Below are 16,160 nucleotides of genomic sequence, written 5' to 3' on the forward strand. Positions count from 1 at the left end.
ATGGATTATTTATGATGGGATGGAGGACTAGAAACGAACCCCAAAAATGTGAGATTTTCCTTTATGGTTAACCAACCATTCAGGTGGGAAAGTATCATAGTGGTATTGTCTATCAGCTCTCGGCAAACATGAGATTAATAGAAATGTTGAGAAGTTCCCTAGGGACACGCTAACCTGCAGCAGAGGGCGCTCGTATCTACCGGATGAAGTTGAAAACACTACAAGCGGATACTTTTTCAACCGAAAAATTCCTGCTTGCGAAATCCCCGAAACACGTTCCTCTGTCTTGCCCACATTATCCGGCCGCCCGCCCGGACCTTTGATGGGGAAGACCGGCAATTCCTCCTCGTCGATCGAAGCAGAAGGTGCGACCGTCCGGGAGGGGGTCCGGCGATCGATCTTTTGCGAAAATGAGCCGCTACAGTATCGCTGCCGTCAGACGGCGCTGGGTGTCCCCCTCTACAGCTACAACTTCTTCCGCATAACAGAAGATGGCAACCGTCGGCCGTCTCTGAAAAGCGGCCCGCACAAGAGCGGCTGTCAGCCGAGTCTAAATTTTGTTCTACCCAATTTTTTGTGGTCGCCGAGGATTACACACCCCTTTCCAATGTGTCGATCGAGGATAGACCCGCTTATTTTTACTTCTTCGATAGGTAAGATCAATTCATTTGTCTCTTTTAAACTCCTTATGGTCTACACAGCTTTGCACTGTTTTCCTCTGATTCTGTACCCGTCTCGTCTTTCAAAACATCGCACACCGTTCGAGAATCCTGATCAGCAACTCATTTCTGTCCTTGAGGCATCAGCTGGGGGAGAAAAGAAGGTAACTACCGAAAACAAAATTCTTTCTGTTGTTGTAAAGATTTTGCAACACGATCATACCGTGTCAAACAAAGTCGAAGAGTTCCTCTGTTCTTCTTCCGCTTTTCGCCCACTCATTTTTTTTTTTTTTTTTTTTCATTTGTACTAAAAAAACTCATTAAAAGATAAAGTTCACAACATACATGCAAATTAAAAAGTAATGAAAGAAATCTGTAGTGGTTGATTTTAAGAACTTTTCAAGAAATATAAAATGAATTTTTTTTTTTTTTTTTCAGTTTACTCTACTTCGAATTTAAATGAAATGTTAACCGTCTGCTAATCAGTACTAGAGTTGATGTATTTAAATGATGAGCGCAAGAACTTCGCGAGAATTCTCTTATGCATTTCGATGCGTGCGTCTTTTCTGTCGACAAAATTGCTCAAGTTATCCTTTGATTTCGAAACACTTTTATTCTATTCGATCTTTTGTAAAATATTAAATGTGTTCGACTCTTGCGGGAAGTTGGTTGCCCATAAAATATGGAAAAAATTTAAACATTGAAAGTTCCATATTGAACACACTACTTTTGGTAGATTCCAGTTTGCAATTAGTTATAATGGCAATAATCTTCAGCATGTGAAGGGGATTAATAATTCATGTCTTGCCTATCGAGTTTGGTTTTAATAATTACGAAGTTCTACAATGGAGGACATCATCAAGATGTTTCTTAGAAAAAGATTGTATAAGAGGCTGAATACAAACTTATTGATATACTAACGTTATTTTTCTTCCAGCTGAGCTTTATTCCCAAATCTGTTACTCGAGAGTTTTGTATTTAGTTTTACTTCTAATAGTTTTCATTTCTCAAGCTTTTGCTAACGGTCGCCAATAAGTTGGCCTGCTGGATTGTTTCCGCATTTTGTCTGTGGACAATGTTAGGAGACTGAGAATCGGTATTCGATGATGCTCTATAATCCTATCATAGTCTACTGAGAAGGTTGTAAATAATTGGCACTCAGTAAACTACCAATACATCATATCTGTTCAATTTACAACTGATCTCACTAACGATTATTTTGCTTAAGAATTCATCTTATTAGTTCCAGTATCTTTAAAATTTTACCAGTTTTTGTATCTTTTACTCAGTTACCACCTATTTAGATAAACTATAGACCTATGTGTGTTTTAAGAAATGTTATGGAGAAAAATTACGGAAAACCTTTTTGATTTCTTTTCTGAAAAATACTTATAATAAACTTAATCGTTTTGCGTGTTAAATGTTAAACATCTGTAAGTCTCTAGCTGTTATTAATTCCTGTAAGTCCCTATCAGTTAAAGTAATTATCTGTTGATTATGATTTTTTAAATTTATTTGAATTCTGTAGTGTTTTAATTAAGATATTTAAAAGATTTTAGAAGTGTCCCTAAAATAATTGTTTTTTAATAAATAATTTTAAAAAATCAGTCCCATTCGAAGAGTGAAGGAAATAAATATGTTATTCCGCGATATCTTCAAAATAAATGATATAACTACTTTTTTAAATTAGAATAGCTTTCGCTTTTGGAGTTAGAATTATTTTGGAGTATTAATTAGAATAGCTTTCGCTTTAGTCATCTGCAAGGTTTATTTTCGGCGAGGCAAGTAAATGAGTACATTTGAAGGAATGTCAAATTAATACGGGTATGGTGACGATATTGTACTATAGTTTTTTAGTGCAATTTGGATAAGGGCTTCGCAGAGAAAGCTTTTACGCCTGCCAATGCATTGCTATTTACATTTCTTTTTTATTCTTAACAAGTGTTATGATGTTAATAAAATTTGTCATCACCTTGTATTTTTCTGTTAACTTCAAATTTTATATTAATTAGTGAAAACGGAGGGAAGCTGAGTCTAAAAATAATGTATCTGTTTCCTGCAAGTGATATTTTTTTTTCTTTTACAACTTTAGAGCCACTTTATCCTTGATTATAAAGCTCCTCTTAATATGCGATATATTAATTAAAATTATTTTATTATTAATTTTAAATTAAATTTTATTAAAATTATTATTATATTATTTTATTATTAATATATTTTCGAGATGCATTAATTATATTATTTTTGTAATGCGATATATTAATTATTTTTTCGTCTGCAATGACTAAGAATTTTTGGAAAAATTAATTCGCAGATTTTACATAGAAGTGGCAGCTGCAATTAAAACACTTTATTAGACCGATTCTTAGAATTATTTACTTCCTTAAAGAGTAATTTTTGAAATTCTACTCGCTTTACATGCACAGACTAACATTTGAAAAGAGCATTTTTTTCATCACTTTTTTTAAAACAATTTTATGTTAAAAATATATTTATTTTTTTCTCCAGGATATGCACCGCTTTAAATGAAATTCACACTCTGATTAGATTCAAGAATATATGGGAAAACTGTTAGATATAAAATTCCACTCAGCTTTGTTTCTACACGGTAGTTAGATTTAGGGAAAACCTCTATAGAGAGAAATAAAGGGTGAAAACTGAAATGATCGGGGGAGGTAACTCTAAAAGAGGACAGAAAACGATTACTTATTTTTTGATTATTCTTCTGGTTTTGTTAGCTAAAAGGGGCAATTTGCTCTGAAGGGAGTATTAATTTCGTTTTGGCATTTTACGTTGGTTTACTATAAATGGCGTTTCGCTTTTCAAATTGTTGTACAAAATATTTGAGCCCTACATTATATTTAAAGAAATTAAATCATGAAGAATCTGCATGAACGTATGTATGTTTCTCGCACTGTGAAAATACAATGGTATCCAGAGACATCAGATTTTGAATAACATAGTCTTCCGCTTGAATATGGGCATCTGGAAGCCAAAATTTGGAATTTGGAATTAGTTTCATTATATATTTCGTAAAACGTTAACGAATTTTTGATTAACAAACTCAACGATTTCAAAGCAAGAAATGGCAACACTGTACGAAAAAAAAAAAAAAAAATTATCTCCAGCGCGCGAGACTGTATATCGGAAGTTCTAATGATACGTTCATTTTAAAATTATTTTGCAATATTGCTGTTGAACTGAATTTTAGGGTTTAAGTGCGAAGAAGCTGATATTTAATAAATAAGGCTTAGACACAAAACGTTAAAATAACACCTCTTTGGACGTAATATAAAATAGATTTTTTAAAAATTCATCTCAGAAGAAGAGCGTTTTATAAAAATTTGTTTGGTATTCTATGCACTTGAACTCAATTATCTAATTAACAATTAGAGCATACTGGAGATTAGACCGTACTGGAGATATCTGATTACGCATTAGAGTATACAATAGAGCAAATTATGTACGATCTATAGATGCAAGCAGAATCATGCTAGAGCAATCGGAATGTTTCATGATGGTATGAAAATTTTGCAAATTATATAAAATATAACTGTTCTTGGGTACTTTTCCGTTTCACCGGCGCAAATCTCGCCAAGCAGACTTTATTGGCGACAACATACAGTATACAAATAAAAAATATTAAAAAAATGTTAGTTCTAAGAATTCTTTTTAAAAAAGAAGGCATAAACATTTTAATATCGCTTAAAATTTTATAAAAAGCCAATAAATAAAGACAGCAAATTTGTAAAAAGACATTAGTTTAAGAATTTACTATGCTTTCATGGTTCAACATCGTGATTCGCCGGTTCATATCACGTGACCCCAAGCGATCTCATCTCACGTAAACTACTCTACAAAAATCTAATGCTCTCAGTAATTATCTACATTAATTTCAAGTTAAATCTTAATTTGGAACACAAGTTTAAATGCAAGAAATATTTCAATTTGTACGAATAGCTTACTCAGAAATTATGTAAAACTGCAGTGCTTTACTTCGCGAATGCATTCTCATTAGAATTGATGAATTTAACCCGTGACTTTACCTTTTCTATATTTTCGGCTTCGTGTAAGCTCTGTGATTGCATCCTAATTGACTTAATTACCGAAAATTGCCTTAGACAAAAAACTGAACTATCTGATAAAAATTCTATGTGATGATATGCCAGTATTGAAAGAAACAACCAATCTGATAAGAAAAAGCTGCGACTTGTTTTGAAAATGAGGCGTAAAAGGTTACCAGCGAGAATATTCCGTTTGGCATCGGTTGTACCATTATTGGCGACTTTATCGCTTGCGCCGGCAAAACAGAAAAGTACCATGTTCTTGTTTAAAAAATTCATGTTCATTCATTGTTTAAATTTAGAATCCCATATATAGTTTGATAATGCTTACATTTTATTTCGCAAGAGAGAAAAGATTCAAAGAGCGTTTAAACTTTTAATATAAAACATTAAGCATTAAATAAAGATTAAAAATACACGAAAATTGCTAATTAAACCTAAAAATACAATTACTTTTATTTCTTAAAATTAAGTTTTCTTGGAATGGATACTTTTCTCTGAGTTCCGAATATTTCAATCGAATTTTAAGTGAGGTATACAGAAAAGGAATTTCAATTTGGAATCTTTATAAATATCCAGTTAAAACGTTGAAATTTGTTTCATTTGGGGAAGATTTTATGTAAAGATACATAAAGTAAATACGGGCATGCTTCTCGCTTTGGTGCCAGCTTATTGCAATAAAATTATCGCAATAAAACGAGCCATACCACATTTCTGCAGTGCATATAAAAGTTAAATTTACTTTACGGATACAGATGTTTATACTCTGCAATAAAGCTGTTTCCTTTTCTTGTTGTTAGTATGTTTTCTAAACAAGCATTTGTTATTTCAAGAGCTTTCTCTTTCCAACGAAGCAACGAAGTTAGCAATTTGACGCAAAAGGCTAAGTTTTCAGGCCAGATCCAGCGTTCAATATAATTTTCTAATAATATATTGTTGCGTGCCTACGGATTCGTAATACTTGTAGATTGAATGCACACAGGTCTGATGACAGGTTAATAAAAATCTATTTTATCCGAATATATACTTTAAAGTTCTGGAATGTTTCTCAGAAATACTCGTACAGGTGTCACAGTATCACGCAGTACAATCAGTAGTTATGCTTCAAACTACTAAAAACGTTAAACACACCGCAATGTAAAAGCATCTAAAGAGAAAGCTAACATGGATGTATCTCAGTTCACGCGGAACTAACGACTCGCAAAAATAATAACTAAGCAACGGAGAGCAAATGCTGTCTCCTCTGTCTTAAATAGTTTTCAACCCGCCACCGAGATATTTCTAGTACTTTCTGCGCCTCGAAATCACTGGAAAGCAATATAAGATAGTTTTTCACGATTTGGGACAAAGTAAGTCGCCCAAACGTTATCAGCATGGCTATATCTCGCCAAATTACTGGATACCTATTTACTCAATGCTAAATGCTTTTGCCCCTGTATTCTTAATTTTCCGGCATGGCTTTCGTGTAAAATTTGTTTCGAGTTACATTACACAGAAAAATACAACAATTTCACATATAACTGCACTAAAATCATCTATCTATGTACAAAATTCTCAACTATATTTAATCCCATTTAGCTTTCGTTTTAACCCTTTGATGGTTAAGAACGAGTTCCATAATGTGCGCAAACGAGATCCGCGCGGGAGCAAGATTTCTACAGAAATGGTTCGATACGAGCACTACACGCGTAGTGAAATTTTTCCCCAATGCGCGCTGACGAGCTGAGCTCGCTCGCCATTATTATTCTGCATTGATTATGTTACAAAGGAATCCTACTCGCGAAATTTAGTTAGTTTAACTGTCTACAGATGGCAGTACGAGTTCTATGAATTTCTTTTCATAATGAAGCGGGCGGGAATTTGTTTTTTACCTTGTTCTTTTTATGCGTATTTTGGCGCGTTTTTTAGAGTGTTTGTAAACTAAAATGGCTCAAAAGAGAAAGTTGGATAAATATGATGATGCTTATGATTGTGATACAGAAAGCTTATCGAGTTTTGAGTCTGATGAAGGCTTTGTTCACAGTATATCAAGCTCAGAAGACGATTCAAGCGATGAAGGAAGATATTTCGTGTGTTCGACAGTCGTGTAAAATTGATTCAAGTTCTCACGCTCCTAGCCGATTTAGTTTTACTGGTTAGTTTAGTTTACGATTTAGTTTTAAAGTATATCACATACAAAAAGATGATTTTTAGGTAATTAGTGTATTTAAATGCTTCATAAAGTTTTACATTAGTTGTATTTATTTAGTTCTTTCAATCTAATATTTGTCTTATATTTATAATTAACTATTATTATTTATATAACTGATTATAATCATTTATAATTTACTATTTAATAATCATCATTTATTTATTATTTTAAAGCACGTAAAAATTGTTATTTATGAAATGTTTACATTAATTTACTGTTTAATTTATTGCTAAACATTTAATTTACTATTTAATTAATTTACTATTTAATAATTATCATTTATTAAATATTTTAAAGTACGTAAAAAGTGTTATTTATGTACTACAAATACTTTAAGAAATTTTTAAAACGATGAGGCAAGCTATCTACGTTATAGCCAGAGAAGGGTGGCATTTTCGGAAGAACGGCGAGAAAAAACAGCTGCCGCTTTCGACTACTGTTTACTCGTAATACTGCGCGAATTAAGTAAACGAAAACTGCTCATTTTCCTAACCGTCAAAGGGTTTTAATAGACAATTTTGGGATTCCTCTATTACCTGGGACACTGAAAGGCAATTGTATAATTTTCAGTTAATCTTAATTTCAGCTTGATGTTAATAAAATATTTTATATTGGGGTAATTAAGAGGTTCTGCTGTGTGTATAAAATGTATGAATTTGTAAAAATATTGTAATAATCTGAGAGAAGAGAAATTCCCAGATTCACAGACAAAATGAAAATAAAAACCAAGAAGCATTTGTCAAGGTTTTTTACACTCGCGCGAAGCCCGCAGTCTACTAGTCTGTTGTTGCACTCACTCTTGCTAACCCATATCTTTTTGTCTTTTTAGCTTTATTAGTAAGCATTTTCTTCGAACTTACTCCTCATAGAATTCAACAGCAAAATTACAAAAACTTTAAAAGAAGCATAAAAACATATGTTTAGAATTCTCAATGCAGTGTTAAGTGTTCGCATACGTTTTTCTATTTTTCTCTATCTTTTCTCTTCATCATATCAATGTTCAGTTCCCTTAGTAACATGGCTTGCAATACATTTTTTGACCTTTTTATTATTAACATTTTGTATGTTAACTTTATTTATTAAATATCGTATTCTTCGTACTTACGCGACATAAAATTTAATTCCACAGCAAAATCCCAAAATTTTTAAATCGAGCATATCTTAAGAAATTCTGATAGACAGTATTGCACGCTGAAAATAAAAAATGTTTTATTCCGTACAATTTCGCCACTGCTTGCTTTCTAATCGTTGTGTCAGTTAATCAGAAATTCATTAAAGTTTTCCAAAATATGAAATAAACAAGACAATAAATTCCATATTCAAAATTCGGGCTTCCAGGTGCTCATGTTCGGTGGAGGACTACGTTATTCAAAATTTGAAGGTTGTAGTTACCACGGCCTTCACAATGCGAAGAACATACATACATAGATGCATTCAGATTCTTCATTATTTAATTTCTTTAAAAATAATGCTGGGCGATAATCAACAATTTCGAAAGTGACACAGCCATAGTGGACGACACAAAATCCCGTTTCGAGACTAATAACCTATTCGGGCTAATAACACTAGCCTTTTTAGATATAAATAATGATACTTTTGTATATATATATATATATAATAATTATAGTATTTATATTTACAAAAATAATGTAGATCTATATTTACAAAAGTACGACAAAGAGCGCTTGGAGGTAAAGACTGGTACAACTGCGTTTTAGTCCAATTCAAATGCATCAATAATAAAAAGTTTTGAAATATTACCTAATTATAAGAAAATTGACTCACAACTAACTATACAGTCAGTAAAAGCGGATAGAGAAATTGCAGTAATCAAGCAACACGATGTGGGAATGCTACAAACTTTTCATTTCGCAGACAAGCACAGTATTGACTATAGAAGTAAAATGAGCTGCAATAACGCTAGTGTGGTAACAAGATGCGTCCTAGATCGTAATAACTGAAGCCGTATTTTGCGGCCATTCAGTTGTTATTTGTTCGGATTATAGGTAGTTAAATACAGGCGATTTTCATATTAAAATATATTTAATTATATTGTAGAGTCATTTTTGAAGTAAAAGGCAAGAAAAGCGAAAAATGTCCTCACTCGGACTCTACCCTGGACCTTTCGAACTAGGGCCGAGTGTGCTACCGTTACATCATGAAGGCATGCTGGAAGGAGGGAGAAAATATCTTATGATGCCTTCACTAGAAACGTGTATTAATGTTTTGTTAACTAAATAGCAAATTTGCTCGAAATATTAGGTTTAAAGTATTAAATTATGTTTTTGAATGTAACACAGAGGAAAATTACCTGCGGACGTTTCAGATGTTTAATTCAAGTGTATTTCTGTTGATTTCTATTTAATTACACAAGCCCTTTTCTCCATGAGTACTGAAAGTCGCTTGTGTCCCATTAGCTACACCCTTACTATTTCTTTTTGTGCTTCGAGTCTTGTCAATTACTGTATCAAGGGCATTAAAAGCTTCCGCTGGTGCATGGGTTTTCCATATCCCCATCTGTTTCGTCATGTTCTTTTCTTGTTTTGCATCTACACTAGTTTCCGTTAGTTAAGAAACGCTCAAAACTCTCCTAAAAATAGACTCTCATTAGAATACCTCATTAGATTATTACGTACAAATTATACTAGATTCTGTTAGTTTATATAATATGATAGCAAAGTCAAAACAAGCAATTTGTAACCGAATGTTATTTCTAAAAAGAAATAGAAATAACCAAAAAGAGCCATTTTTTTCAAGAACAAACGGGAATAAATTTGTCAAGTGAATTGCCATGAAATGTCTTCAACGTCAGTTGCAAGAGAAAAGCAAAGTGCGCATGGGGCGAACACCTGAATTTTTGGATTGAAATTTGATTAAGCATGTGTAATAAGAATTCCTTAGTCTGCAAAACTGTCTTTGTCTTCTCCGATCCACTTTCAAATTTCCCTGCCAGCTGTTTTGATTCAGTTGGATATCGGTGGATCCATATTTCCTGTAGAGTTAAGAATCCGTGTAAAAGATTCTACGGATATGGGTTACAAACCCTAAACAACGTTTTGATACTCCTTTTCTCAAGTGTTTTCTGTCTACAGTCAACAACCACGTCCTCAGTACGTGACCAGTTGATTTTTCTCGTAATATTTTCCGGCAGAGTATTGGGCGTTTGTTCAATTGAGATGCCTGTAGACTTCGCAATCTTTCGGCCTTTCATTCGTATGCTTACATGACTATGCCATTGACGCCTTTTAAAGATATCCACTCGTAATGATTTTAGCTGGGTGTCTTCAGCGTACTTCATCTTCAGTTAATGTTCCCTTCACATTTAAACTCATTTCTACAGAAGTTAAAGTTACTCTGTTCTAGTTCAGAACTATGGTAAACCTCACATAAATGCCTTTTATTCTTGCTTACTTCTTAAAATAAAAATTTTGTGCCATTGCATTTAATTCTTTTTTTTTTTTGTCCTAATTGTGTTTCAGTTGGTATAGTGTTTGCTTCAGTCTTCTGCAGAAAGTAACATGCAGAAATATGATTGACTATAGAATACTGATTGACTAGAACAGAAATATGATTAACTCTAGAATACTGATTGACTCTAACAGAAACATTACTGAATAACTGCTAATATATATCCTGGGCTAGTTTGAAAAGGGCATTTGTCAGCTGTGATATCATCAAATGAATTGCGATGCCATTTCAAGGGAATTGACCAAACTTATTGAATGACTGTTGTACGTATTACCTTTAAGTTGTGAGCCGACATCAAATGAGAGTTTATATCTGTTTTAAGGGATGTAATTTCGGTTTTGAAACCTAACTCTTAGAAAACAGTTCTAGCATTGACATCTTGTGTACAGTAAGAATTCTGAATTTGCTGTATAGATCATTTAATTATCAATAATTTTATGTATCTATTTTGTCTTTCAAGCAAATGCTTTAAGGGACTAATAATCGTTACTCTGTAATGAGCTGGTTCATAGTTCTGTGAATAGTACAGAATATGGTTTACCAATTGGGGGGATTTCATAGTTTCAGGGAGATGACGTCAGCCTTTTATTTAACTTTTAAGTATTTAGCTTTATTTTATGATTATAAATTTACTTTTACTCATGTTATAAGGTTTATGGTTAGTCATGTGGTCTACTGCACGAGGCAGCTTCGTCGATACGTGGTTTCGGACAGAAAGCACGTGTCGACAAAGCTTTCAAGTTATAAGGTATTCTTCTCCCGCTTTCGACCACACTTTCGTGTGTAACGGTAGCATACTCGGCGCATATTCGAGAGGTCCAGTTCGAGTCCCGGAGAGGAAATTGCTCATTTTTCATGTCTTCAAAATAACTTAATGACAGAGTTTTAATATTCATCAGCTTGTTTTACATTTTGTTGTTTAATTTATAAAACACGTTAAAAATAAGCTAAATAAATGCATATGCATTTTTCGAATTTTAGAAAGGAGGGGGATAGAATGATCTTCTAGCAGCGGTGAAAGGGGCGCTTGGGGCGAAATGGATTGAGAACCACTGTTATAGAACAAGAACGATACAGGAACTTGCGCAAAAATTAGGTGTCATTATGCAATGAGTTGGGTAAAAGATTACTTTAGATTATTAGTAAGATCAGTTACATTCGGTAGAATTTCTTGCAGTGCAGAACATACGAGTTCAATACTGGTCCTATAAGAAATGGACAAGCTCTTATGTGAGTTATTTCGGTAAAAAGGGTTTTTTGTTAAACATATTCTTATGGAATTTTAAAGTTCATCCGAATTTCATCAGGATCTTTCACATACTTTTATGTTTACCATCCCTTTATGAAGTATTCCTCAATTTATGAAATTCATATATTTCATTCTACGATAGCTCATTAATTCTCCAAGGTAAGCAAATTCCTTGATTCTCGTCCAGTAGTTAAAACCATTTTTTCCAAAATCTAAACAAATATAAATCTCGAATTTTCTTACTACATTTACTTCTCTAATGTTGAATTCACAATCCAAATAGAAGCCATTTTTACTTTCGTCGTGTTCAACAAGCTGCTGCTAATTTTCTCTCAGTTTTGAAAAATCGTCTCGTTTTTAATAATTTGCCGTATTTTTATCTTCTAGGCTAATGAAATTAACGAAGTACTAAGGTGATTAAAAACTGCAAGTTTTTAAATTTCATTCATAATATATGTACCCTATTTCGAAATTTTTATCAGTTAAAAAAATCTGAAAAAAAAGAAGAGAAAATATATAAGTGTTATTATGGAATATAATCATCATTTTTAAAATTTTATTTTTGAAGTTGACAATAGCAGTGCATATAAGAGAGACAGAAGTAATTTCTGTAACCGAAATACTTGTATATGCTGGTAGATAGATAATTTATTATGTTAATAGTAATTATCTTTTGGAACTTTTGCATTTAACAGAACTTATTTGGTAATGTTATTAAGAAGAAAATGCATTCTTTTTCAAATGGTTCAATCTATTTCACGCTGATAAGCAAAATATCATAATAATTTGGAAAACAGTCTAAAGTTCTTATATCGCGTGGATTGGCAACAGTTTCCTTTCATTATCACGAACTTGAGTTTTTTTTTTTAGATTGGATATGAATGTCTTTTCTAATGGGATTTGAATGAGATGAAAATAGTTCAAAATGATATCGCTTTTGTTTGCTATTTATTGGTGATTTAATGATTCGAATTGTACAAACACTTGTTTTCAGTAAATTCAAGTATTAGAGATTCAGCTTCCTCTTTATGATAAAACATAAAATATAGTCATATTAATTTAAAGACTATCTATTTTTTATGACTGGAATTAGGCAGCCAGTATGAGTGCAGCAATGTTATCCCATTGAAATGTGCATTGATTCTATATCGTTTTATCTTTTGGGAATAGGATCAGCAACTGAAAATTCTGTACGCTAATTCGTGGATATTTTACAATAAACGTAGTGGAAATGTTTTAAACAATTATAGCCATTTAAAAAGCTTAACACAAAAAAAAAACCACACAATTTGTAAATAACAGAAAATATTAAAATTGTTAGGCATGTCACGAATGCATAAAATGTTCTTAAGAATAAAACGTCTAATATCTACATATTATGCAAAGTATAGATCAACCTACTTGGTTTATGGGTAAGGTTTCCAGTTAATAGCAGATTATTAATAAATGAATTTGGTGCAGGCAAAAATTATATGCAAATTTTAAACTGCTCGGAATGGTACCGTCCCTGAACCAATTCTTAATTCTTAGAATTCTTAATTAATTTTAATTCAAAGATCAAGGAGTATTTATTTTTTCCAAAAATCTCTCAAATGTGACAGTACTTTATTCTAAACCATACTTGACTGCTATGAAGTTTCATAACTCTAGGTAAATAGTCGTTTCGATTTTATATTTTTAAAGTTTTTATGGACTTACTTTATAGGTTTATAGGTTACTACTTACGATTACTTTATAGGTTAATATAAAGCTATAATACTATGAAACACTAAAATGACTAAAACTGCAATTAATGTAAAATTAGAACACTTTAGTCTATTCGCTGGGTGCCAGTTGCAGAATTCCTTCCCAAAAGCCATCAAATCTAACATTTACTTAAAAGCAGTAATTTATTTAGGTTGCGTTATGTCGGCAGTTGTCTGACTTGGTATGATAGCATGATATTGGTCGCAGAGAGATGTGTTATGGAGTATTTAAAATTGCACAGGATTACGATTGCACTTCTACTCACGTAAACTACTCAAGAAGATGCGACCGTAAGTAATTAGCGTAAATAGGAGTGCAATTAATATTCGTACACATTAACACGTGAAATTACTTACGACCATACAGCTGCTGAGTAATCGATGTAGATCGAAGAATATTCCCTTGTGGAATGTCAGAATTTAGGCTCATATGCCATAATGCGAACATCTGATAGCAAATATGGAATCCACTACGATCCATGAAACCAGCAGCCACCAGTGTGGTACAGTATTTGTGATACTGTGCCACGTAGGAAAAGTTCGCAGGAAATGGAAACGGTTTTATTCTCGTATTCAAGATTTTTTGTCTTCTCAGTTTGTCAAATGTACACTGTATTCCTATTAATGACTACACACTTGTAGGACACTGCTTAACTGCAGCTGATATGGTTTTAGCAACAGGCGGGTTATTATAGTCTTCACCTTCAAGATGGACTTTTCTCTAATTTTCGGCAGATGACTGCACGTATTTTCTTCCATTCCTTCTGCAATAAGGCAAGCAACTCTGTGCACTTTTATTTGATTTGAACCTGCATTTTAACTAATCTCAGAGCTGTTCGATGTGATGAAGCACACGGTTTTGCGCTAATCAATTGAGTTCATCCACTCATGTTTCTTCAAATCAGCCGTCTATGGCTTTCTCCTTATGAATGGTCATGTTGAAAATGATAAGAACCATTTCAAAATATTTCCGCAGGATAGACAGCGAAGAATTGTAGTATTTCAATTTTTAACTCAACCGTTGGACACTTTGTTAGTTTAGAATTTGTCGGAGATGGCCGAATGAGTCGATCATTTAGTTCGTCTCATTTTCGAGAAGTTTGCCTAGGATGCGCTATAAAAGGCGACTGATTAGCACCCCTGAGCGGGAGAAAAACTCGTCCCAGTTCTCAAGGAGAATATAGCGGGGAACAAAACCAAATTTCTTCTACTCCAATACTAATACTGCCTCATTGACTCCGGCATTCAGAGTCCAAGGGGCATAAACTAATGGATCAAAACTCTACCAAATAAAACAAAATTTATACTTCCTTTGTCATCAAAACTCATAGCGAAAACAATGCAACTTATTAAAGAACACTTATATGGCCTTTGCTGTACCCTTAAACGTTCACTGGATTACTGCAATATATAATGTAATTGGCTTTTCCATATGATGCTCTTCCTTTGTTCTAGATTCTTCAGACGTTGTGTTGTCTAAAAGACAACTGGCGTCTTATAAGTACCACAGAGACAGAAAAAGGATGTAAAAGACCCTTTATTAATCCAAATAAAGTTTAGCAGACGGCAACAACTTCTGCTTACAGAAACCAATATCTTTGGGTTTAATTTGAAGATAATGGATGAAATAAAACTAATGAAATTTAAGTATAGCCCAACAGCTTCAGAGTATAACTAGTGCACAAGCTGGCTCTGATCGAAGTCGGCATCAACAACCCTAATGGCAATAAAAACTGAACGCCGCAAAATTCTGATCGCTAGAGAATCAGAGTTAGCAACGTGGCCTTCAGGCAAGCAGAACACGCTTTGATTTCATCCTCCAAAACCTACTTTTAAATACTTCCTTATTCCTACCTAATTTGAATATCGCACGAGTTAGAAATTTACATTCTGGCAGGGAAATAAAAACGAGGCTGACGGAAAAAATAAAACATAAAATAACTGATTTGAAACGATACTTTATAGAATTATCAAAAATGCAGTTTAAATTTTGTCGACTGGCTATCCAGAACAGAAGCTAAAGAACTACTTTTATTCCAATAATTAGATATGAGCTCCTTAAGTTTTTCGTATTGCAACAAAGTACAAAATATCTGTATTCCTTACTTATTGTACGTATGATAAAAATATAATTTTATTTATACTAATATTTTATTCGATTTAAAATTTAGTTAAAAGAAAAATAATTCTTCTTAACAGCGTTAGTTCAATAGTTACTAGCCAAGACAAAGTTCGTGACGTTTCTATTCCATAGTAAAAAATTTATTTTGTAAAACTTTTCTTATGAAATCTGATTCAATTTAGATTTAATTATATCACAGAAGATTGACACTTTGTGATTTTAACGAAAAAAATTATTAGTAACGTCCATGTCTGTAATATAATATATTCTTTCTGAAAGTTCTGTTTCTTACTGAGATTAAACGGAATACCATTTACTTGGTTTCTTTTTTATGAAACTTTATTTGATGAACGAAATATGCTTCAGATTTTTGATATGATGACGGTTTTAATTTGAAATCTTTTCTTACTTCAAAGCAGAAACTTTCTTTCTGAAGAAAAACACGTAATTTACTCCTGAATATCTCGTCACTTTTAATAGCATTAAAAACGTATTAAATGAAGACTTAATATTCACTTAAATAAAAGGAAAAATGCAGGTATAATTAAAATAGAAAGTATATATAAAGTCTTCTGAACATAAAACTCGGACGAACATTACCGCAACATATTTCTTTTGGAATTCAACCATAAATGAGACTAATCGTGTCAATCGCTCTCTGG

The 16,160-nt window shown here is 32.8% G+C and overlaps 1 protein-coding gene across 1 annotated transcript in view; it reads left to right on the forward strand.

Moving 5' to 3' along the window:
• Window positions 1–468: 468 nt before the first annotated feature.
• LOC118191038 (oxidation resistance protein 1-like) overlaps window positions 469–16,160 on the forward strand; it is a 189,996-nt gene continuing 174,304 nt past the window's right edge. The window contains exon 1 of the mRNA XM_035361827.2: window positions 469–653. The gene's annotated coding sequence lies outside the window, so the exon portion shown is untranslated. The remainder of the gene's footprint in view (window positions 654–16,160) is intronic.

Source organism: Stegodyphus dumicola, chromosome 1, assembly GCF_044657685.1.
Source record: "Stegodyphus dumicola isolate Sdum_Otavi_A_Nest chromosome 1, ASM4465768v1".
NCBI lineage: Eukaryota > Metazoa > Arthropoda > Arachnida > Araneae > Eresidae > Stegodyphus > Stegodyphus dumicola.